Below are 26,427 nucleotides of genomic sequence, written 5' to 3' on the forward strand. Positions count from 1 at the left end.
AAAAAAAAAAAAAAAAAAAATACTACATACATACTACATGCATGCTACATACATACTACATGCTACATACATACTACATATATACTACATACATACTACATGCATGCTACATACATACTACATGCTACATACATACTACATACATACTACATATATACTACATACATACTACATACATACTACATACATACTACATACATGCTACATACATACTGCATGCTACATACATACTACATACATACTACATACATACTACATGCATACTACATGCATGCTACATACATACTACATGCTACATACATACCACATACATACTACATACATACTACATACTACATATATACTACATGCATGCTACATACATACTACATGCTACATACATACCACATACATACTACATACATGCTACATACTACATACATACTACATACATACTACATGCATGCTACATACATACCACATATATACTACATACATACTACATGCATGCTACATACATACTACATACATACTACATACATACTACATGCATGCCACATGCATGCTACATACATACTACATGCATGCTACATACATACTACATGCTACATACATACCACATACATACTACATACATACTACATACTACATATATACTACATGCATGCTACATACATACTACATGCTACATACATACCACATACATACTACATACATGCTACATACTACATACATACTACATACATACTACATGCATGCTACATACATACTACATGCATGCTACATACATACTACATGCCACATACATACCACATACATACTACATACATGCTACATACATACTACATGCTACATACATACTACATATATACTACATGCATGCTACATACATACTACATGCTACATACATACCACATACATACTACATACATGCTACATACATACTACATATATACTACATGCATGCTACATACATACTACATGCTACATGCATGCTACATACATACTACATACATACTACATGCTACATACATACCACATATATACTACATACATACAATACATTCATACAATACATACATAGACATACAGTACATATAACATAGAGTAACATACTTACCAATACTTGTCACATTGTTCCCCGAAGCCATTGTCTTTTCCGGAATAAATATTAACATAACAAACCACAAAAATACTCACCCACGATCCGAAGCAGTCCACGAGTGTGTCCCACGACGATCTTGGGTAGAGAACGGCAGCATCAGATGATGCTGCCGTTCTCTACGGGCTGCAGGAATCCAATGACGGAAGGTAGGTATCCTTCCGCACTGTATTCCTCCGCCACTTAAAAAAAAAAAAGTCCCTAGTCTCACTTTATGCCATTGCTGCGTGGGAAATTCCCACACAGCAATGGCATAAAGTGAGACTAGGGACTTTTTTTTTTTTTTAAGTGGCGGAGGAATACAGTGCGGAAGGATACCTACCTTCCGTCATTGGATTCCTGCAGCCCGTAGAGAACGGCAGCAACAGCTGATGCTGCAGTTCTCTACCCAAGATCGTCGTGGGACACACTCGTGGACTGCTTCGGATCGTGGGTGAGTATTTTTGTGGTTTGTTATGTTAATATTTATTCCGGAAAAGACAATGGCTTCGGGGAACAATGTGACAAGTATTGGTAAGTATGTTACTCTATGTTATATGTACTGTATGTCTATGTATGTATTGTATGAATGTATTGTATGTATGTAGTATATATGTGGTATGTATGTAGCATGTAGTATGTATGTAGTATGTATGTAGCATGCATGTAGCATGCAGTATGTATGTAGCATGCATGTAGTATGTATGTAGCATGTAGTATGTAGCATGCATGTAGTATATATGTAGTATGTATGTAGCATGTAGTATGTATGTAGCATGCATGTAGTATATATGTAGTATGTATGTAGCATGTAGTATGTATGTAGCATGCATGTAGTATGTATGTAGCATGCATGTAGTATGTATATGGTATGTATGTAGCATGTAGTATGTATGTAGCATGCATGTAGTATATATGTGTTATGTATGTGGTATGTATGTAGCATGCATGTAGCATGCATGTAGTATGTATGTAGTATGTATGTAGTATATATGTAGCATGTAGTATGTATGTAGCATGCATGTAGTATGTATGTAGTATGTATGTAGTATATATGTAGTATGTATGTAGTATGTATGTAGCATGCATGTAGTATATATGTAGTATGTATGTAGCATGTAGTATGTATGTAGCATGCATGTAGTATATATGTAGTATGTATGTAGCATGTAGTATGTATGTAGCATGCATGTAGTATATATGTTATGTATGTAGCATGCATGTAGCATGCATGTAGTATGTATGTAGTATATATGTGGTATGTATGTAGCATGCAGTATGTATGTAGCATGCATGTAGTATATATGTAGTATGTATGTTGCATGTAGTATTTATGTAGTATGAATGTAGCATGTATGTAGTATGTAGTATGAATGTAGCATGTATGTAGTATATATGTAGTATGTATGTTGTATGTATGTAGCATGTAATTTTTTTTTTTTTTTTTACATTTAACACATTAGCCGGATGATGGGACTACTACTGTCCCATCATTGGCTAATGTGTCAATCACTGTCATGGTAGCAGGCATCGCCCGATGGGACTTGTAGTCCCATCGGACGATGCCTGCACAGACCCCCGGAGCCTGCACAGACCACCGGCAGGCCGGCACAGACCACCGGCAGGCCGGCACAGCCCCCCGGCAGGCCGGCACAGCCCCCCGGAGCCTGCACAGCCCCCCGGCAGGCCGGCACGGCCCCCCGGCAGGCCGGCACAGCCCCCCGGCAGGCCGGCACAGCCCCCCGGAGCCTGCACAGACCACCGGCAGGCCGGCACAGACCACCGGAGCCTGCACAGACCCCCTGGCAGGCCGGCACAGCCCCCCGAAAGGCCCGTACAGACCCCAGAGAGGCTGTACAAGGGCAGGAAAGGGTTTTTCTTATTCCGATACCGGAAGTCCCATAGACTTGAATGGGACTTCCGGTATCGGAATCGGCGATACCGATACTTTTTTTAAAGATTGGCCGATACCATCCGATACGATACTTTGAAGTATCGGACGGTATCGCTCAACTCTAGTCGTGAGTTTAATTGGCAGTTGTATCTACCTATTACAGGCCGATCTATTTACCTCACATAGCCCTCTTTCAGATTATAGAGCATGAGGGCATGGCCATTTGTATGTTTTAACCTATGTTTCAGCCCCATTTGGCTACATCTTTTCAATGGGACCGCCTTAACATGGAGGAGGGGTGATCATTCATTAGCAGTTTGTGGGACTGTTGAATCTATATATATGGGGGATTTTGGTCATTTTTCAGACAGCATCTGACTATCTACCTCCTGATGATCCGATTAGGAGAAACGCGTTGAGGTTCTACTTTATCAACTACTAACCTTGAGTACCTTTTACTGTTATCAATATGACTTATTAATTTTTTTTCCATATGGGTCACAAATGGGCCACTGGGTTAATATGTACGATCTGTTAATCTAATATTCTGCTACGCTCTTCTGATTCAAGATTAGCCGCATCAGGGACTGAAGGGATAGCCGTCGTGAAGCGGGGGCGCCATTCCGCTGACCAGTAGGGTGCCAACCTCCACTGACAGGATGGTGTTCAGTCACAGGGAACAGTTTAGTCAGGTACTCATTTGTTTGCACATGTCACTTTATGTCTTGTGTTTACAGCACTTGTTTTGCACCTTTTCTATTGTTGCCTATTAACCTACCTATACTGGCGACACCTTTATACTCCTTTCCTGGTCAAATGAGTGACTGTATGCTGCACCAGTCCAGGGTTATTTAGGAGAAATAGGGTCAGCCATCATGGAGCAGGGGCGCCAATCTCGATTGTGTTTAGGGTCCCAACCTCCGCTGGTAGGTAGTCAACATTAGGGCCCCAGTGCAGGGCCATAATAGGTGACATGTTTAGTTGTTGATTTTCTAAGTGGTTGTCCTGTTATTAGTTTTATCTAATATATAAAGCTCAATGTGGGTGTGTATGAATGTATGTGTAGGGAAGGTGACCTGACGGACGGACGGGCTAGTCAGAGTGAAGAAGGAAAGGTTTGCACAGTGTAGGTAGGTGTCAGTTATTACAGTGGGGAAACAGCTAGAAAAGTGTAGTGGACGTGCAGTACCTTGGGTTGACCATTAGATGGCAGGGAGGAGTGTGAGCAAAGGACTTGACATCAGCTTAGGGCTTTAGAAACCGTTGGTCATGGGGCGGGGTTACAGTGACAGGGGTCCAGGAGAGCTATAAATACTGAGGGAGGGTTCCAGAAGGTTCCAGTCCCCAGGGGGAGCTCCAGTGACAGGAGGACTGCGACAGTCTGTGCGCTGTGAGGAGAATCTAAACCAGGGGGACTGAAGAGAGAGAACGTCAGGGAGGTGGTCCTGATAGGAAGAACGACAGAAGGGACGAGGCACTGGGTGTGAGACACCGTATTTGTCACGACGACTGATCAGTGGAAGCGCTGTTGGTTTACGGGCCTAAGGCGGCCACAGTGACGGACCTGTCAGGAACGTCGACGAGTGAAGAGGGGATGGTGTGTGCATACACGTCCCTCAGTGTAACGTGCGGTGTGTAAAAAGCGGCCCTGGAAACAGAGGGCCGTGAGGTAAAGGAAGTGCGGTGTGCTTCTGAGGCCGTCAGGCGGACGGCAAGTGAGAAATAAACTTGGACTTGTTGCACCCAGAATCTGCCTCCATCGTGTCTCTGTTTTTATCTCTGCGTGGTAAAAAGAGGGACCACCCCCTCAGCTCGGCCCACACCGACCCTACATATGTATGTATGTCCGGGATTGGCATCCGCACCGTCGCAGCTACAGCCACAAAATTTGGCATAGTTTATGTTGTGAGGCAAAATTTTAACCTCGCGCGTTCCAATTCACCAAACAATTTAGCCCCTATCTACATAATGGGGAAAAAGTATATGTATGTATTGGCATCTGCTCCGTCGTAGCTACAGCCACAAAATTTTGCACAGTCACACATCTGGACCCCGAGAGCGTCATAGGCTATGTTGTGAGGTGAAATTTTAACCCCGCGCATTCCAATTCACCAAACAATTTTGCCCCTATCTACATAATGGGGGAAAAGTGAAAGGAAAAGTGTTGGAGGCAAATTGACAGCTGCCAGATGTGAACAAGGGGGACTTAAAGAATGAGAGCGAAGGCGCCAAAGAGTATAAAACCGTACAGTTGCTAAGGTGGGGCCCTGACATGGGATACTCACTACACACGGGGATATGAACACACACACAAAATGCGCCACACACTACCACGTGTTTCAACACATATACCACCCTCAGCACACATTTCACCACACATACACCAACCTCGCCACATAAAAGTCGAAACACAAAAGTCGCCACTCAAAACTCACCACGATGTCCCAGAGCTGTTTAAAAGATGAAAAATGAGCTGTGATTGGTTGCTATCAGCAACAGTTTTCATTGTAGACAGTTGTGGTAACTGAGGCCTATTATTGGTGTTATCGTCCTTCTGTAAAGCTGGAAATAACACAATTTATTACCGTGCCAACACAGACCACCCTCTGACACAGACTGCACGGGGAGCCCAGTATCACACAGGATAGGATTAGATACACGGCTCAGCAGTCAGTATCACACAGGATAGGATTAGATACACAGCACAGCAGTCAGTATCACACAGGAGAGAATTAGACACATGGCTCAGCAGGCAGTATCACACAGGATAGGATTAGATGCACAGCTCAGCAGTCAGTATCACACAAGATAGGATTAGATACATAGTTCAGCAGACAGTATCACACAGGATAGGATTAAATACACGGTTCAGCAGACTGTATCACACAGGAGAGGATTAGATACACAGCTGAGCAGACTGTATCAAACAGGATAGGATTAGATACACAGTTCAGCAATCAGTATCACACAGGATAGGATTAGATACACAGCTCAGCAGTCAGTATCACACAGGATAGGAATAGATACACGGCTCAGCAGGCAGTATCACACAGGATAGGATTAGATACACAGCTCAGCTGTCAGTATCACACAGGATAGGATTAGATACATAGCTCAGCAGACAGTATCACACAGGAGAGGATTAGACACACGGCACAGCAGTCAGTATCACACAGGATAGGGTTAGATACACAGCTGAGCAGACTGTATCACACAGGATAGGATTAGATACACAGCTCAGCAGTCAGTATCACACAGGATAGGATTAGATACACAGCTCAGCAGTCAGTATCACACAGGATAGGAATAGATACACAGCTCAGCAGACAGTATCACACAGGATAGGATTAGATATGCAGCTCAGCACACAGTATCACACAGAATAGTATTAGATACACGGCTCAGCAGACAGTATCACACAGAATACGATTAGATACACAGCTCAGTAGTCAGTATTGCACAGGATAGGATTAGATGCATGGTTTTTATATGCAATATAATCATTATAATTTGTTATAACTAACCACAGTTGGTTACTATGCCCAGGCAACGCCGGGCTTTTTAGCTAGTTTTCAATAAAGGTTGAATCTACTTAATCCGATTATTGGTATGAGTAAGGCTCCTTCCAAACTCATAATTGATTTTTTGAGCTTACGTTTCTATTTGACTTTAATACACTATCCCTTAGCTCCCCCCCAACACCCTATGTGGGTCCTTACCCCCGCCGCTGTCTCGAACCTCATCCTTAGCTGTCACCTCACTATACCCTGGCTAGTGCACTGGCCGTCAAGGACGCTAGCATCTCCACTGCAGATGGTGAAAACACAGGGGGTAGTGACAAGCACGAGACAGGCAAAGACAGGGAATAAGGAAACTTAGCTTCCAAGCTGCTGCTGCAAACTCCACTCAGCAGAGGATACGGAACCAGGACCTCAAACAGCTGATACAAGCGGACACCAGAGAACTCCACACTCATGGGCTGGTCTCCAGAGAAACTCTATCACCAACAGTCAGCTGATGTGTCAGGTAACTATTTAAAGACTGGTGGAAGTGGTCACCACCCACATCCGCTGACCAGCAACACTGCAGCTGCCAGCAAGGAAAAACTGACATTAACTCTTGCTGGCCTGAAATTACATCTCAACCCACTAGGATTCACCTCCACAGTCACCTGATCCTCAAGATTACGGCAAGCGCAGCGCGATGAAGATGGCAATAATGTAGGCTCCAGAGCACCGATCTGTGGAATATGTTATGTACCTGCATTACGGGGGGGTATCTCCAGCTGGAAAGTCCCCGGACTGAGAATGGCTGTCACCCCATATGGCATGATCACCCTATAACTCCAGGTCCCAGATGCGTACTTCCACGTGATTCTTTTAGTGGACACCCACACGTACTCATTCATACACAGGTCCAGACCTGAACATTTATTTCCACGCATACGTTTGCCAACATACTGTAACTTCTGTGAGGAACAGACCACAGAGGTGTTCCCCCGTGTCACCAAACTCATACCCTCATTACATTCAGGGGGAACCACCATCCTCCCCTGATCCCCCCTCCTGAGAGGACACTGAAACTCAGGGTTTACTTCTGGGAGTGTTAAATCCTGCCCCTATTCCCTGGTAGCACATTATCTGTCTCCTCCAGAGAAGAAGGGGTAGGTTTGAGAAGGACAGCAGAGACAGTAGCTCCCAGGCAGCAGTCTTTACAACTACTTCCCTGGACCGCTAATCAATGACCGGATTGTGTCGCTTCAGCCAGGGAAGGTCTAAGACAATGGGAGTTGGCATACCTCCAAAATGTAACACAACAGGGACTCTTCCTGAAGAGTCCCTATACGCATGATAATATTATCTATGACTTGGGTCACACTCCCCTGGCTGAGAGGAACAGAGTCAACTGACCAAACCGAAATGGGTCTTGCCAATGCCCTACCGATCAGACCATGGGTCTGAATAAAGCAAGAATCCACCAAATTGACTGCAGCCCCACTATCCACAAGAACCGGTATAGTCTCTGTCTCCCTACCAACCACCACCTCAGCCGGAAAGGTACAATGAGTCAAAAAAATTGAGAAAATGTACACACCCTGGTTGTCTCCACCCAAATGAAGAGGGGAATGCCGCTTTGGAGATGGTGTAAATACTTTGGAGCAAGCTGGGCTGACATTGATTTAATGATCAGTCAGACCACAGAAAAAACATGCCCCCGCTCCACAGCAAACCGCAGGCATCCTAGTTTGAGAATATACTCCTACCAACTGCATAAGTTAGTCTGTCTGCAACAGTGTGTGTTCCTCCCCACAAAGAATAACAGGGGTAGATTTTCTGTGTGTCTAAACCTGAAGTGTCTATCCACCAAGATAGCAAGGGCCATGGTGGCCTGTAATGACCCAGGAGTAGCGTACTGCACCAGAGTATCCTGAAGCCTAGCTGACAGACCCTGACAGAAATGGCTCCTAAGAGCAGGGTCATTTCACTGCGCGTCAGTGTCCCATCTCCAAAACTCCGAGCAGTACTCCTCAGCCAGGTGGCTTCCTTGCTTGGTTTTCCTGAGTCTAGACTCAGCCAGGGAGACGGCATCAGGATCCCCATACACCAAAGTCGCAAAAAACTCGTCCACCTACTGCAAAGATGGTGAATCAGTCTACATGGAGAAGGCTCAGGATTGGGGCTCACCCTTGAGAAGAGAGACTATAATACCTACACGCTGTTCCTCACTCCCTGGAGTACGAGGGTGAAGCCTGAAATATAGCTTAAAAGCTTCTTTGAATACAAAAAATGTATCTTTCCCTCCAGAGTACCGGTCAGGAAGAGATATTTTGGGTTCCGGTTGGGCCTGAACATGAGCTAAGATCAAGAACTCCAACACTTGCTGAAGCTGCTGCACCACCTGACACCGCAACTCCTTAACCTCATCTGTGAGGGTCTGAATCAGGTGAGCAGAAGCCTGCGCTTGAGCCATAGGTTCACCTGAAAAGGTACTGGTTGGTGATAATTTCATTCACAGACCGACTCAGTTAAGTCCAACATACACCAACTACGGGGATGGAAAAAGGGGGAGGAAGGCCCTCACAATAGGGAACGAGGGATGGCACCTCCTAACTCAGCCTGTGCCTATCCCTAAGCTCCCCTAAAGCTCTATGTGGGTCCTTCCCAAGCCACATCACGAACCTTGTCCCTAGCTGTCACCTCACTATACCCTTGCTAATGCACTGGCCGGCAAGGACGCTAGCTCACCACTGCAGATGGTGAAAACACAGGGGGTAGTGACAAGCTTCCAAGCTGCTGCTGCAAACTCCACTCAGCAGAGGATATGGAACCAGGACCTCAAACAGTTGATACACGCTGACACCAGAGAGCTCCACACTCATGGGCTGGTCTCCAGAGAAACTCTATCACCAACAGTCAGCTGATGCATCAGTTAACTATTTAAAGCATGGTGGGAGTGGTCACCATCCACATCAGCTCATCAGCAAAACCGCAGCTGCCAGCAAGGAAAAACTGACATTAACTCTTGCTGGCCTGAAAGGAAAAAAGCTACATTTAAATTATAACGGAACTAGAGCTGCCACGAATGCAAAAATGAATCGTGACACTAGGGTGCCAGCATTAATCTCCTTCTCCAATATGTCACGATCAGTGGGTGTGACCTTTGGCCGCACACGGCTCTCACAGGCACAGGGGGGCTTATTTAGTTATCCCACTGCTGTCACCATGTGAATAAAAACAGGAAGCTAGTCTTGCCCTAACAATTTACCGCAGGGGGCTTTACTTTAGTTATCCCACCTCTGCCACATTATGTTACAAGCTGTCAGGGTTTATGGATATCCCACTTTCCAGTTCCACTTTGGAACTTGCAACTCTCCGGCGACCCCCTTACCCTCAGGTCAGTCAGGGAACTACACCTAGGATAATTAGTCGCCGGACGGGCTACTTGTTGTGCACTGGCTATTAGGCCGCTGCAGTGAGGGAATTATAAATGCTTTGGCCGCATCCACACAATCACCTTATAAAACCCACTCAGTCACTGAAAGCGCTACCCACCTAGCCAGAGCACACTTCGCCGCCACCAGCTTCAGATTTCTCTTATTAATATTTAAAATTAATAGAGAGGTTCGAAGCTAACCCAAATTAGTAGCTTAATTAGCTTATAGGCACATGAATTAGTCACACAGCATGGTGGCTCAGTGGATAGAATTGCAACACTGGAGTCCTGGGTTTGAATCCCACCAAGGACAATATCTGCAAGGAGTTTGTATGTTCTCCCGGTGTTTGCGTGGGTTTCCTCCGGGTACTCCTGTTTCCTTCCACATTCCAAAGACCTACTGATACGGACTTTAGATTGTGAGCCCCATTGGGGACAGTGATGATAATGTGTGTGCAAACTGTAAAGCGCTGTGGAATATGTTAACGCTATATAATAATAAAGAATTTTATTATTTATTTATTATTCTCCTTTCCCTAAGGTAGTTAGTTCTGAAGTCCTCCTCCGTAACATTTCTATGTAGCCTGTTTTAACACAAAATAAACTTAATGGGCAACCCAACCAAATTTTTTCTTTCCCTTTCACGGCAAAATGTTTTGGTATGCAATACTTGGTGGTCAGGATTCAATAATTAGTTTTATGTGCAATTAAAAACAAACAAAAAAACCCCCACAGTAATTATTATTTTCAATATTCTGAATTATATTTTAATAAAAGTAAATTCACATCGTTTGACCTTTAACTCTTACCCCTTTCTCCGTTGCTCCTGCTACAAGTATTACTGTCTAGTGGTGTACCCTAAATATGAATCATATTGTGTGTTGAAAATCTTGACGACATTCGTTTTGATGACGACATTATTAAGACATTATTATGGTCAATATGGTTAATGCAATAGTAGATTGTAAGCTCTTACGGGCAGGGTCATCAATATCTTTGCATTAATTATTGTATTATTGTTAACTTTGTTAGGACTGTTGTATATGAACTGTTGAATTCTAAAGCGCTGAAGAATATGTTGGTGCTGTATAAATAAAGATTATTATTATTATGCAATAGTTTGCAAGCTGAAATGAATGGTAAGATTATATAGTTTTACTGGCCATGGCCACCTAATTTATATATTTTCTTTATTCACATTTGGCTAGTACTCAGAAACACAAGCTGCACTACATAGTTGCCCCCGCTGGATTACATGGTCACCAGTATCAATTGTTGTTCAGCAGAGTTGACTGGTGCCATGTGTAGATTATACTCTACTAGTTGGCACCTAATGGAGAAAGATAACTTCTGGCACTAGTGTAGTAATCGCAGGTACACGGGATGCAGTGACGAGATGGGAGTCGGAGTGAACTTAGAATGTAACTTTTATATATATATTTATATCTATAAGGGCTATCTTGAGTAACCGGCAAGCTAACAACAGTTATCCTCGCAGGGATCAGAACAATAATACACAGGTAACACGATAACAACTACCCGGTCGAAACCGGTAACTATGGGGCCGCGGTATGGCCGACTATGGGTCCAGAAACTACAGGTTATCAATTACAACATGTCACTTATCCTACTCTGACATCCGGCAGAGTGGTGGTCGGTGTCTCTTCAGCGTCTCATCTGCTGGGCCCAGCCGACGAGCATCTGATGCAAGCTTCTGGCGTTCCTACGCCCAAGTGGAGTATGGGCCCAACAGGCCCCTGAAGAGTTCCCCTGCATTGCGCCTCCTGATGGAGGCGGGATGGCAATGGCCGGGGCCCGGGGCGTGTAGGCTGCAACCGCAGGCTGGGGCCGGGCAGCGGCGTCCGCGGGTGGCAGTGGGCAGGCCGCGCGGGCTGGAGTCAGGCTGTGGTGGCCACGTCCCTCTGCTGGACGGCTCGGTGCTATCTCCCTCCTGACCATGGTGAGTCACTCTCCAGTCCCTCTAGTAACCGCTCACTCCTTCTGTCTCTGGCTCTCTGGCACCCTCTAGTCTTCCTGCTCCTTCTTCTCTCCCACTCTGTCGAGTGCCCCCTGCTGGCATCCTCAGCTCCTTTTATATCTGCTCTGTCCCCACTCCTTCTAGAACTCTTTCTGGTCCGTCCTCTAATTATGTCCCCCGGAAACAGTCTCCCTAGGAACCTTGGTGACAGTCCCCTTAATTCCGGCCCGATTACACAGCGGGGACTCTCTCTCCTACATTAGTGATAGATTTGTATCTGTTTGATCACTTAACGCGTACCCTTGAATCAGGGTCACAGTCCAATGAAATAAATATGCCTTATGTTTCTCATTTTACATTTTTACATCTATGCTTTTAACGCTCTGGCTAATATTCAGATTGTTTCTAAATTCTTATCTGTTGCTAATAATATTCGGGAAATCTATACCGCATGTGTGAAATACCTCAGGCTGAAGAAACATGGTTGGACTCAAGCATACGTTCATCATAAATATGTGAAAGGGAAATCACATACATTAAATTTCCGGGACAATGCACATTATTTCCTTTGCAAAAACATTTATAATAATTGCTGAAAACATAGATCACTTTGCAAATCTGCAGCATTAAGGGCCTCAAAATCAAGTTTCTAAAGTGCTCCCTTGGCCATGATTATATAAAATGTAATGTTTCTTCTAGTGACACGGTGCCTATCCGGAAATGCCATTCTCTGGAGCTATTTATTAAACAATATACCATGGTTTGCTTTTCCTATGTGGGCATTTCCTGTGAGAGCAGCAGAACAATACAGTGAGGATTACCAGCACAAATGGAAGCTGTTATCATTGTAGCGAAGGCTCAGTGCTACAGAAAATAATACCTGGCCAGCAAAGTTTACTGGGACCGAGCTGAACACAAAGGATGGCATCCCTGCAAATGCAAGAATATAATAATTTATAGGAATTCTCTGCTAATTCACTTTTAGTGAAATAAAGTTTGCCTGCTCAATTTCAGGAAACTTGTCACCTTGAAAAACTCCATTTATCTGCAGATATAGGATCTGTATGCAGGTAAATATTGTTGCTTATATGACTCTGAAATCTGTCAACCTTTCATTTAGCTGATACTATTTAAATACAGTTAGAAACCAGTTTAATATGTACCGTTTATAAAAATATAGAAAAACAGCAGCACTGCCTAAACGGGTGCAATTCTCCCCCGAGGAAACTGGCAGAGTCTCCTATCAAAGATATAAAAATCCAAAAGAGGAGGCAGCATATCTAAAATAGTGAAAAAGTAAGGATCCTGCTTGAGAAAGGCTCCATAGAGAGAGCTGAAACATAACTGGTGTTGGTGAATAAAGGATCCTTACTTTTTCACTAGATATATATCATTTCCGAGGCGTAGCTAGGGTTTTGGTTCAGAGGGTGCGACACTTCTGAGTGCGCACCAACCAGGTAGCCTTGATTATAACTGGGTGACAAACCCTAATAGTAGATGCAGGAGAACTTCAGCAGATGACGGCTCTGTTGCTGAAAATAATCTCTACACAAAGAAGACACAGGAAAGATTATATCTTTGTACTGTGTTAGCCAGTGGACAGAAAAATATTCAGAATTGAGATTCCTCAGTGGTTGATACCTTTTAATGCCTAACTGAGAAGATGGTAACACATTGCAAGCTTTCGAGACTACTCAGGTCTCTTCATCAGGCTAGACTAATACAACATCTGAAGAATCACATATTTATACACAAAACAGCACAGAAATAATGCAATAGATAAGACAAGTGACGTGAAGCAGAACTATCATTATGGGGGAGTGATAGACAGTTATGGCCATAAATATTGGACCAGTTCATGGATAAGGAGTGAAAGTTTTATAGTACTCTGATTGGTTTCTGGTTCTGTGTTGTGATCCATGACTCCCAACCGTCCCGATTCTCACGGGACAGTCCCGTTTTTGACACCCCCCACCCGCTTCCCGCCTGGATGCTATTCCTGCACTGAGCCGCCAGGTCCCCCCATGCACCGACCCCATCCTCGCCGTCCCAGAGAGCCACCGCAGCCTGCAATGATGTGGCTGGGCTGTGTGTTCTGTGCGCACAGGACCTGTGATGAGGTCACAGGAGGGAAGGAGTCAGGGGTCACATGATCAGAGGCCCTGTGTCTGCAGGACTGTGCTGGTTGTCGTGGTGCTGGATGAGGTGAAGTTTATGTGTGGGGTCAGGAGGGGTTTACAGGGTGTATGGAGTGGATCCGTGTGTGTATGCAGCGGAGCCGTGCGTGTATGCAGCGGAGCCGTGCGTGTATGCAGCGGAGCCATGCGTGTATGCAGCGGAGCCGTGTGTGTATGCAGCGGAGCCGTGTGTGTATGCAGCAGAGCTGTGTGTATATGCAGCGGAGCCGTGTGTGTACGGAGCAGAGCCGTGTGTGTACGGAGTGGAGGAGCGTGTGTACGAGGTGTATGGAGCGGAGACGAGTGTGTACGAGGCATACGGAGCGGAGCTGCGTGTGTACGAGGTGTACGGAGTGGAGCCGCATGTGTACGAGGTGTATGGAGTGGAGCCGCGTGTGCACTAGGCATACGGAGCGGAACCGCGTGTGTACGAGGCATATGGAGCGGAGCCGCGTGTGTACGAGGCGTATGGAGTGGAGCCGCGTGTGTACAAGGCGTACGGAGCGGAGCCGCGTGTGTAAGAGGCATACGGAGTGGAGCCGCGTGTGTACGAGGCGTACGGAGCGAAGCCACATGTGCGCGGGGTGTACGAAACGGAGCCCTGTATGCATGAAGTGTACGGAGCTGAGCCGTGTGTGTACCGAGCAGAGCCGTGGGTGTACGGAGTGGAGCTGCGTGTGTACAAGATTTACGGAGTGGAGCCATGTGTATACAAGGTGTACAGAGCGTGGTCGCATGTGTACAAGGTGTATGGAGCAGAGCTGCATGTGTACGAGGATTGTGGAGTGGAGCCATGTGTGTGTGCGAGGTGTGCAGAGCGGAGCCGTGTGTACGAGACATACAAAGCGGAACCGTGTGTGTTTGAGGTGTGCAGAGCCATGCGTGTACAAGGTGTATGGTGGGGAGCATTCATACCTCCCAACCGTTCCGGATCCAGCATGACAGTCCCGATTTTAAGACTGCCCCGGCCAGGAGGTTACTTTTCCCACTGACACAGGAGTACACGGCGGAACCCCGAGGAGCACTTTAAAATTCTCATGTGACGTTCCACCGGAAGTGACGTGCTGGAAGCTGACCGGAAATTAGGTAATTTTGGGAGGAGATTGTGACGGAACTATGGAGGCACTTCAGGGAATGCTCCAGATCCATCACCGTGTCCTCCTACGACAGTGCGGACAGGAGGATTGCCTTGGACTTGGGGATGCCGGCCATATGAGCAAATCATGATATGTCGTGCATCAGGAGGCTCAGGTGGGCACTACAATGGGAGCCGGACTGCTATAGTATCTTTATAGAAACTTTCTTTCTTTCTCTCTCTGTTTCTTTCTCTCTCTCTTCTTTATTTCTTTCCCCTCTTCCTTTCTCTCTCTCTGTTCTCTCTTTCACTCTGTTCTTTCTTTCCCCTCTTTCTTTCTCTCTCTCTAATCTTTATTTCTCTCTCTGTTCTTCCTTTCTCTCTCTCTGTTCTTCCTTTCTTTCCACTCTCTGTTCTTTCTCTCTCTCTGTTCTTTCTTTTGCTTTCTCTCTCTGTCCTTTCTTTTCCCTCTTTTTCTTTCTTTTTCTCTGTTCTTTCATTCCTCCTTCTCTCTCTGTTTTTTCTCTCTCTCTGTGTTCTTTCTTTCTCTTTTGCTCTCTCTGTTCTTTCATTCTTTCCTTTCTCTCTTTCATTCTTTCTTTCTCTGTTCTTTCTTTCTTTCCCCTCTTTCTTTCTCTCTCCCTCTCTGTTCTTTCTTTCCCCTCTATCTTTTTCCTCTCTCTGCTCTTTTTCTTTCCTTCTTCTGTCTTTCTCTGTTCTTTCTTTCCCTGTTCTTTCTTTCCCTTCTTTCTTTCTCCCTCTGTTCTTTTTTCTGTCCCTTTTTCTTTCTCTCTGCTCTTTCTTTCTCTCTCTGTTCTTTCTCTCTCTTTCCCTTCTTTCTCTCTGTTATTTCTTTCTTTCCCCTCTTTCTTTCTCTTTCTCTGTTCTTTCTTTCTCTCTCGCTGTTCTTTCTCTTTCTTTGTTCTTTTTTCCCCTCTTTCTTTCTATTTCTTTCTTTCTCTGTTCTTTCTTTCCCCTCTTTATTTCTCTCTCCCTTTCTGTTCTTTCTAGCTTTCTTTCCCTCTTTCTTTTTTTTTCTCTCTCTGTACTTTTTTCTGTCCCCTCTTTCTTCCTCTATGTTCTTTCTTTCTTTCTTTCTCTCTGTTTCTTTCTTTCCCCTCTTTCTTTCTCTTTCTTTAATTCTCTCTCTGTTCTTTCCCCTCTTTCTTTCTTTCTCTTTCTCTTTGTTCTTTCTTACTCTCTCTGTTCTTTCTCTGTTCTTCCTTTCTTTCTCTGTTCTTTCTCTCTCTGTTCTCTTTCTTTCCCCTCTTTATTTCTCTTTGTTCTTTCTCTGTTCTTTTTTCTGTCCCCTCTTTCTTTATCTCTGTTCTTTCTTTCTCTCTGTTCTTTCTTTCTTTCTCTCTCTGTTTCTTTCTCTTTGTTCTTTCTTTCCCCTCTTTATTTCTCTCCCCTTTCTGTTATTTCTATCTTTCTTTCCCCCCTTTCTTTTTTCTGTCCCCTCTTTCTTTCTCTCTGTTCTTTCTGTCTCTCTGTTTCTTTCTTTCCCCTCTTTTTTCTCTCTCTTTATTTCTCTCTCTGTTCTTTCCCCTCTTTCTTTCTCTTTGTTCTTTCTTACTCTCTGTTCTTTCTCTCTCTCTGTTCTTCCTTTCTCTGTTCTTTCTTTCTCTCTCTGTTCTCTTTCATTCCCCTCTTTATTTGTCTCTGTTCTTTCTCTCTCTCTGTTCTTTTTCCTGTCCCCTCTTTCTTTATCTCTGTTCTTTCTTTCTTTCTCTCTCTGTTTCTTTCTCTCTGTTCTCTTTCTTTCTCTCTGTTCTTTCTTTCCCCTCTTTCTTTCTCTTTCTCTGTTCTCTCTTTCTTTATTTCTCTCTCTGTTCTTTCTTTCCCCTCTTTCTTTCCCTCTCTGTTCTTTCTCTCTCTCTGTTTTCATTTTTCTCTCTCTGTTCTTTCTATTCCTTAGTACCAGTCAGTGTGCCAACAGTACCAGCCACTATGCCCATAATGCCAACCACTGTGCCCTCAGTACCAGTCAGTGTGATCAGCAGTGCTAAATGGGTGCGGTTGGGGCATGGACATGGGTGTGACTAGTTCTGAAATGGGTGTGGTGGGGGCGTGACCTAAAATTTTCCACGGTGCGCTATGCGCGCTGCAGCCTTTGTCCCTCTTACCCTTCTTCAAAGGTTGGGTGGTATGGTGATACCCTCACAAGGTCTTAGGAGCAAATTCCTTAATTGATGTAAAAAGACTTAAATCCATGCCACATATTCATTCCTGCACTGAGAGTGTCAAAGGTCATCATTAGTTTGTACTCCCAGACAGAAAAGATCAATAGCGGCCATGTTGCAGAGCAGGAAAATTGAGTCTCCTTGCACTGCCGCAGAATGTAACAGCATGGGTGCACTGTGCATGCCGATACAGTTACAGTAGCTTAGCTCCAGGTGGGGCTTTCAGATCACAGGGCCCAGGGTGGCTGCCCCCTCTGGCTCCCGGTAGCTACGTTACTGCACCATATATATATATATATATATATTCATTTGCCTTACGTACACTTTATTGTACTATTTCAAATAAATAAGTGATGTACCTAAACTTCAAGGTTAACAAAAAGTTTCATCCATTATGTTAGCACTTCCTCCAGTAGCTGTGCTGTTATAGCAATTTAAGCAGTGGATGGTCTCTCATCTTCTAATGACAACAGATCCGTCTGAACACTTATGTTGTTAGAGGGCTGGAATCAGTGTCTCTGTAATGCATTATTGCTAACAATATCCTATAATTGCAAAATAGGAGAACAGGTCTGAGTATTAGAACTTGTGTGACAGATTTCATTTTATGTTTTTAATTAAGAAAGGTACAAAAACTGCAAATAAGCCATTCAGCGGGCAGCAATTAATATTGATCTGCTTAGTAGTGTAATGACAGCATGATACTTACTTATTTATGAAGTTTCTGGGCATTTGCGGCTAAGCTAGTAAGATCTCCTTTTTGGCTTATAAAATCTTACCAATGCTTTGTAAATTTGAGAAAATAATCTATTATTTCTGTAAGAGAAAAGTGTAAAAAGTTAAAGAAGGAAAAATCATTATCACTTAAAGGGGTTGTTCACTACATGGACAACCCCTTCTCAATCCCTACGTTACCCATTTGTGAAATAATAACACCTATTCTCACCTCTGATCTCATTCCAGTATACTCGCATCCAGGGGTTCCCACCTAACCCTCATTCGGTGTTCTTGCATAAAGCATTCCCACCATGCTATCACATCCAACTTCAAGCACCCCCTCTATCTGGCAGTAACATCCCATGTCCAGCATAGAACTAACTTAATTAATCTCTCCAAACCCAATGCCAGTGTATGCGCATCCAGATCTGCACCTCTGTGCAGGGCTACTCACAAAAGTCCCTATCTGGAGACCTGCTCTTCAGATTTGTTTGCTAGACTTGGTGCTAATGCACTAAGTAGGCAGACAGCAGCGAGCCACATATCATGGTCCTAAAACCACATGAGGTTTCCAAGCCACAGGTTTGGGGTCTGTTTTTTAGATTAAGGCATACCGAAACTCCTAGTAGGTTAGCAGTAATACATTGTTATATATAATGCATTGCACATTGGTGAGTATGTACTCTATGTTATATGTACTGTATGTCTAGTGTATATGTATGTATTGTATGAATGTATTGTATGTAGTATGTATGTAGTATGTAAGTATTGTATGAATGTATGAATGTATTGTATGTAGTATGTATGTAGTATGCATGTAGTATGTATGTTGTATGTCTGTAGCATGTTGTATGTATGTAGTATGCATGTATGAATGTAGTATATATGTAGTATGTATGTAGTATGTATGAATGTATGTATGTTGTATGAATGTTGTATGTATGTAGTAAGTATGTAGTATGTATGCAAGTATGTATGTTAAATGAATGTAGTATATATGTAGTATATATGTATGTTGTATGAATGTAGTATATATGTAGTATGTATGTAGTATGTATGAATGTATGTATGTTGTATGAATGTTGCATGTCTGTTGTATGTCTGTAGCATGTTGTATGTATGTTGTATGTATGTAGTAAGTATGTAGTATGTATGTAAGTATGTATGTTAAATGAATGTAGTATATATGTAGTATATATGTATGTTGTATGAATGTAGTATATATGTAGTATGTATGTATGCTGTATGAATGTAGTATATATGTATGTTGTATGAATGTAGTATATATGAAGTATGTATGTAGTATGTATGTACAGTATGTTGTATGAATTTTGTATATATGTAGTATGTATGTAGTATGTAGGTATGCTGTATGAATGTAGTATATATGTAGTATGTATGTTGTATGAATGTAGTATATATGTAGTATGTATGCTCTATGAATGTAGTATATATGTAGTATGTATGTATGTATGTTGTATGAATGTTGTATATATGTAGTATGTATGTAGTATGTAGTATGTATGTATCTTTTTTTACATTCAACACATTAGCCGGATGATGGGACTACTACTGTCCCATCATTGGCTAATGTGTCAATCACTGTCATTGTAGCAGGCATCGCCCGATGGGACTTCGTTCGATGCCTGCACACACAAGCCCCCGGCAGGCCCGTACAGACCCCCGGCGGCCGGCACAAGCCCCCGGCAGGCTCGTACAGACCCCCGGCAGCCAGCACAAGCCCCCGGCAGGCCCGTACAGACCCCCGGCAGCAGGCACAAGCCCCCAGCTGGCCCGTACAGACCCCCAGCAGCCGGCACAAGCCCCCGGCAGGCCCGCACAGACCCCCGGCAGCCGGCACAAGCCCCCGGCAGGCCCGTACAGACCCCCGGCAGCCGGCACAAGCCCCCGGCAGGCCCGTACAGACCCCCGGCAGCCGGCACAAGCCCCCGGCAGGCCCGTACAGACCCCCGGCAGCCGGCACAAGCCCCCGGCAGGCCCTTACAGACCCCCGGCAGCTGACACAAGCCCCCAGCAGGCCCGTATAGAACCCCGGCAGGCCCGCACAGTGTCCGCCCATGCACCGCCCTCACTCTTCCCCCCTCCCGAACTGGATGTGCAAGTAAAGAAAGGGTTTTTTTAATTCCAATATTTCTGTCCCATTGACTTGAATGGGACTTCCGGTATCGGAATCGGCGATACCGATACTTTTTTGAGTATCGGGCCGATCCAATCCGATCCGATATTTCTCAATATCGGATGGTATCGCTCAACACTAGTTACGACTGTTTGCTGCTATATGTATTGTGAGGCAGTGACCAGAGTAATATGTGAACATTGCTATGTGTCCCCCAGGATGTGCTCAGAAGCGTATTAGATCCACTGGAGTGCCTTGTGGTCACAGCAGCGTGCCTGTGAGTCAGAAGGCAGAATAAAAGTAAGTTTGAACATGGTCAAGTTATTTTGACCAAGGAGCTTGTTCAGGAAAATCCGGTATGGGCTTTTATTTTTGAAACGGACTGCAGGAAGGTAGTGGGGTCCGGTCGGTTTCCTCCAGCCCAAATCTTATAAGTGGCCTATGTCATAGATTGGTGTGACAGAAAAAAAAACCCTGCAGGAAGAGTTTGGGTGTGTCAGTTTTGGTCTTGTAAGCAGACAGAGCAGGTGGTCTGCAGAGCACTCCCTAAGTGAGGCAACACAGGGCCAAGCGGAGCCAAAAGGTCTTGCACCCCCTGCATACACGGCAGTGCGGACGCTCACGGCAACTAGCCCCCGACTGTCTCTTTGCTTTCCCTGCTGTGATCCGGAGGATACAGCGTGCTGTGCACTGTGTGAGCTTTGTTGGACATTAAACAAATTTTGCTTTTGAACTTGCTTGGGTCACTGCCTTATCACTGCACAGCATGGACACCGCTGCTGTACAGTATGCTTTGTAGTACTGTGTATTGTAATGTACTGTACATAATTGTAACATAGGGAAAGCATAGTACCCCGAATCGGACACTAGATGGGGGCATAATAGTGTACATAGTTACTTAGGAGGAACTAGGCGTGTTAAGAGGAAAGTGTCTTCCTGTAGTTAGTCAGAAAGAGTCTAGTGCCCATGTTGGGTGCATAGCTCCGTAATGTTAAGCAGATGCCCAGTCATTCAGAGTCCTTAAGGACAGAAGTGCAGCTGAAGCAACAGCGTGACCGCAGTTGAGAGGAGGAGCATGAGAAGTTGTCCTGGACTTTCTGGTATAATGTCTCCACCCCCAGGGTAACATATCAATTTGACTATTGCCTCATAGCAGAATGCCCAGGCCCCATGGCACAGTTTGATATCTGGTTAGGCACCCAATTCATCTGTGTCACCACAGCTGAAAGGGGGGAATGGTCAAACTGTGAGGACTGGACACTTGTTGGGTGGAACACCGGTGAAAACGATTGGGGATTCCAACCAATCCCAGCCCTACAACGAAGGGACAAGTGGGGAGCCAGCCTATTATCCCACATGACCCTGACCAAAGCCCCTTTTAAAGGCCAGAGAGCCTTTCCAGGCCTACCCATCCCTGACAACCACTGCCCCAGGGAGGGATGCATAATACTCTACCTTACTATTGACAACCAATCAGAGAATGACCAAGGGTTATACGTACTAGGTTCAAGTACAAAAGCCAGTAGAGCAGGGGAGGGTGACAGAATGGGTAAATTCTGATTGAGAAACCTTGAATCCAGACCATCAACTGAAGAGATAGATGTACCAGTACCAGGAGCCAAGTTTCTATTAGATTTGACATGTGAAGAAAGACTTGCCATAGAAACAGGATTTTATGACTCTAATATCTGGCTGGAGTGGGTGAGATATACTGCCACTAATGCAAATCGCTCCTCATGTATAGCCTGCACCACCGCCAGACCTCATTTAGGCACAGTACCTTTCCCAAGGAACCCATGGGTAGATGAGAAGGGATTCCTGTGTACTCTATCTCTATACATGAATATTCAACCAGGTGTCTAACAAAAATGCCAATCCATATCCCACCTATACCCACCTCACCAAAGTACCGAACCAACAGACCATGGGATCACCCCCTACCCAGGTAACTACACCTGTTTCCAACAAGATGCTCCCAGTAGTAGACCACCTACCATCTAACTACTGTAATAATCAAGCTATTCAGGTCCAGGAGGGTAGCCTATATAGCGACTCCTTGTTAGTAGGCCAAATCTACCAATTGTCCGATGTATATTGGTTATGTGGGGACATGAAGATCAGACCTAGACTCACTGTCCCATGGAAAGGACAGTGTGCCATGGTAAATCGCCTTATGCCCTTCCATATATTTGATCTACCCAGCTGGGATCAAGTACTCCAAGAAAATCAACCGCCTAAAAGGGTAAAAAGCCAACTACAAAGTTCCTTCGACCCCCATATTTACATAGACTCCACTGGGGTTCCACAGGGGATACCTAATGAGTTTAAAGCCAGAAATGAGCTAGCAGCTGGTTTTGAATCAATTATCCCCATGATTGGGGTAAACAAGAATGTAAAATGGATAAATTACCTGTACTATAATCAGCAGAGGTTTGTTAATTTTACTAGAGATGTGATACGGGGACTTATTGAACAGTTAGGCCCCACATCCATCATGATCTTCCAGAACAGGATGGCCCTAGATATGATCCTAGCAGAGAAAGGCAGAGTCTGCAAAACGATAGGTACCAGCTGTTGCACTTACATACCCAACAACACTGCCCCCTATGGAAGTATATCCAGAGCACTTAAAGGCCACACTGACCTATCAGAAGAGTTAGCCCAAAACTCAGGAGTAAAGGATCAATGGGACACCTTGTTTGGGTGGTGAGATGGCTGGCAAAGAGCACTCACAGTTTGGAATAGCTATTTTATGTGTTTTAATTACTTTAGCCTTAATTCTATGCTGCTTAGCTCCATGCCTTAAGAAAATGATGATGAAAACCATGGAAACTACATTTATGACCATGCATGCCGATTTTGAAGATACCCAATATGAAAGATGCCCCTATGAAACAATGTGAGCACCGCCCCCGGAATATGTCTGCCTGAAGCAAACCAACGAGAGAGAGTCCAGGATCTGACTTCCTCCTGTGCAAAGTCCATTAGGAGGGGGTCCATCTACTAGAGATGGGTCATCTCGTGTATACAGTGAAGATTAGTTAGTTAGGTTCCAGCATTGTTGAGATAGGTAGGCCGGGAGGACAGATCGATAGGTTCGACAAGATTAGGATTTTGATTTTGCATATCTCCAAAGGGGGGACGGTTAAGGGGAGAATATATGGCATATGAAAATATAAACAAACAAATCTATGTTTACATGGACGCTTTGCTGAATACTAGAATTATGTAGCTTTAAGATATTTCTGATTTTTTAAGACTCAATTCTGTATCAGGACGTATCTTGAGATTTGCTGATGTTGACATAGATTTTGGAAAGTTGTATAATCCACCTAGTTTCATCGAAACTAGGTTAGGCTAGAAGCAATAATCATTTGAGTAATGAATATATAGTAATAAAGATAATGATATAGAACATATAGAGCATGTGAGATCAATAGTAATTTGTGATATCAATAGTAAATTGTGATAATCATTAATTTAGAAAGACCCATGATGTAATGCACTCAAACCGCCCTATTTTTGCTATAAAATGTTGTACACTTCTGGAAATCAATCAGAAATCATTTGAGAGACAATTTCTTGCATTTGTCCTGATTTCTCCGGCCGTAAAAACTCACATTCAATTTGGAAGCAGACAATTAAGATGACAACACACACATTCTGTGTGCCATAACAGTCTTCATGTGATGGGAGGCCAGGGTGCGCCAGAGCCACTTTTCTCAGCCACGACTACGGCCCTGGCCCTCCCTCACACTGATATGGAAAGAACATGGGATTCATTCAGACTGTTAGGTTCAGGATCCTCTGCAGAATGGTTACTGACTCGAACACAGGCTCGGGCTCCGATCAGAATACTAAGTTCATGCATATATATTTAGGTACCGCTGGAGCATGAGCAACTTTGCCTTTTTTCAGGTCGAGTTGGGTTTCATGAAACCCAACTTTCTCAAAAGTCAGGTCGAACGCAATCGGCCGATTATCGTGAAAAGTCGAAGGCCGACTGAAACACGAAACCCAATGCAAGTCAATGGGGAACCAAGGTCGGCAGGGAGTGGAGGACAGGAAACACACCTACAGTGCCCATTTTAATGCCAAAAACATCAATTTTTATTACTTAAGCTTGTCAACCTTAATTTACTTTATAATAATAGTTAGGCATTTAAAACTGGGGGTTATTTGGCTAAAGTTGTGGGGGGTAGGGCTGGCTCCAGATTTTCGTGGGCCCTGGGCCAAAGAGTGTCACTGGGCTCCTTTAACACATGCCACAATTCATGATCCTCTGATACGGCAGAGAAATAGCGGTATAGTACAATGAAAAATACTTCACTTCTTACATCTCATGACTGATATCCATTTTAAATTCTCCAATAGCTCCAAAAACGTACAGTATATTACTCCATACAGTATTAGGCCACCGCATAGTGCGCTATACAGAGTAATGAGGCTCATATATTTCTCCATACAGAATCATTGGTCCCATATAATGTTTGAAACAGTATATGATGAGCTCCACATAATGCTACAGTATATGTTGGTCCCCATGGATGAAGCTGCACTGTCTTATGGGCCCAAATAATGCTCCATACATAATGGGCCCCATTTCTAATGCTCCAGTGTATAATGGGCCCTGTAAATGCTGCTCCAGTGTCTGATGTTCACATTTGGAATGCTCCAGTGTATGGTGGGCCTCATATATCATTCTCCAGAGTATAGTGCTCCCCAAAAATTGCAGGCCCAACATTGAAAACAATTAAATAAGTCTCCTCACTAGGGAATCCCTGTACTAGTCTGGACTCCTCGTCGTCCCCATCTTCCATCTCAATGCACTTGGACTGTTTAGACAGAGGGCGTACAGACGTGATGTCATCATGCTCTCTGACCAGAATGTCACTGCCAGGAAACGCGGAAGACGTCACGGCGGTGGAGCAGGGAGAGGTAAGTATTTCAACTTTGCAAGTGCTGCGATCCTGAGCAAGCAGGGGGCCCACTCATTGGTGACAGCACTGGCACAGGGCCCCTCATAGTACGGCGGTGTGTCTGACGGCGGGTGGAGGGCCCTCTCACTGGCAGATACACTTTTGCATACTATGAGGGGCCCTGTGCCAGTGCCGTCGCCCATGAGTATGCCCCCCACCTGCTCAAGGAACCTGCACTTTCATCTGCACCTTCCTCTTTGTCACCGTGTAAGGTGGTATATTATGCGGGAAGGGGAACCTGAGTTTCATCAGAGTCAGATTCTGGCTGTGTAGAGTGTGAGGGGAATGTATTGGTCTGGGTCAATGTACCAGCAGAATCATCTAGCAGTGGCTGGGCATCAGTGCACTTGTGGCGCCCCCAGGAGTACGGTCGCCACAGTGGCATTACCTTCCTCCTAGGGAGTGTGATGTCATGGTTGGGAGCAACGAAAGATCTCTCTAGCAGTTAAACACAACACAGTTCCCACTCCAGGCCAGCAGGGAGACCTCTGAACCTGACTGCTGAGGAGCTGCTCTCTGTGGTCGGGAGGAGGTAAGTTAGGGCAGTCTGTGAAGGGAAGGGGAAGTGTGTGGACATGAGAAGGGGAGCTGGAGGATGAGCAGAGTTAAGGCTCACTCCTAGCTGGAGCGCATGGTCCGGATTCCGGTCTCCGAGTTTGTAGGGACACTGATGGTCCTGCAGCAGAAACCGGAGGAAGTAGCAGCTGTAAATGCTCTGTTCCCAACTATGGCTCGGAGGCCCCAGCAGCGACGTGTGTGAGCCAGAAGGAAAAGGCTATGGCTGCATGCCATACGAGAAAGTTCCAAAAGAGAGTCAACAGGGGGAACTTCAGTGAACTCAGTCAGGTCCTGACCTGCGACAGGCTTTGGACATGATGGGTATGTGCCGATTTTTTAGTCGTGTGTGGGCATAGTGCTATATATCACTCATGTTATATTAGTGTTACTTTGACATGTCAGGTCTGCAGCACACCGCAGTTCTCCTTTGCAAGGTGCATTTCATCATTTGTGGCAGTGATGTTTACAGCCAGCTGCTTTCACTTTGGGCAATTCTTATTTAGATTGTAACAAGATAGTACCTTCTTCATGGGGATAATCACCCCTGCAGTGACTGTATGCATGAAAACATGCCAGCATTTACATGAGATTATTTGGTTATCTTAGGTTTGCGGTGGTCTGCGGTTCGCGTCACTATTGTACACCTTAGTACATATAACAATTAAGTTACTATACA

Source organism: Dendrobates tinctorius, unplaced genomic scaffold, assembly GCF_039654945.1.
Source record: "Dendrobates tinctorius isolate UK_male_01 unplaced genomic scaffold, ASM3965494v1 ptg000250l, whole genome shotgun sequence".
In the NCBI taxonomy this organism is placed as follows: Eukaryota; Metazoa; Chordata; class Amphibia; order Anura; family Dendrobatidae; genus Dendrobates; species Dendrobates tinctorius.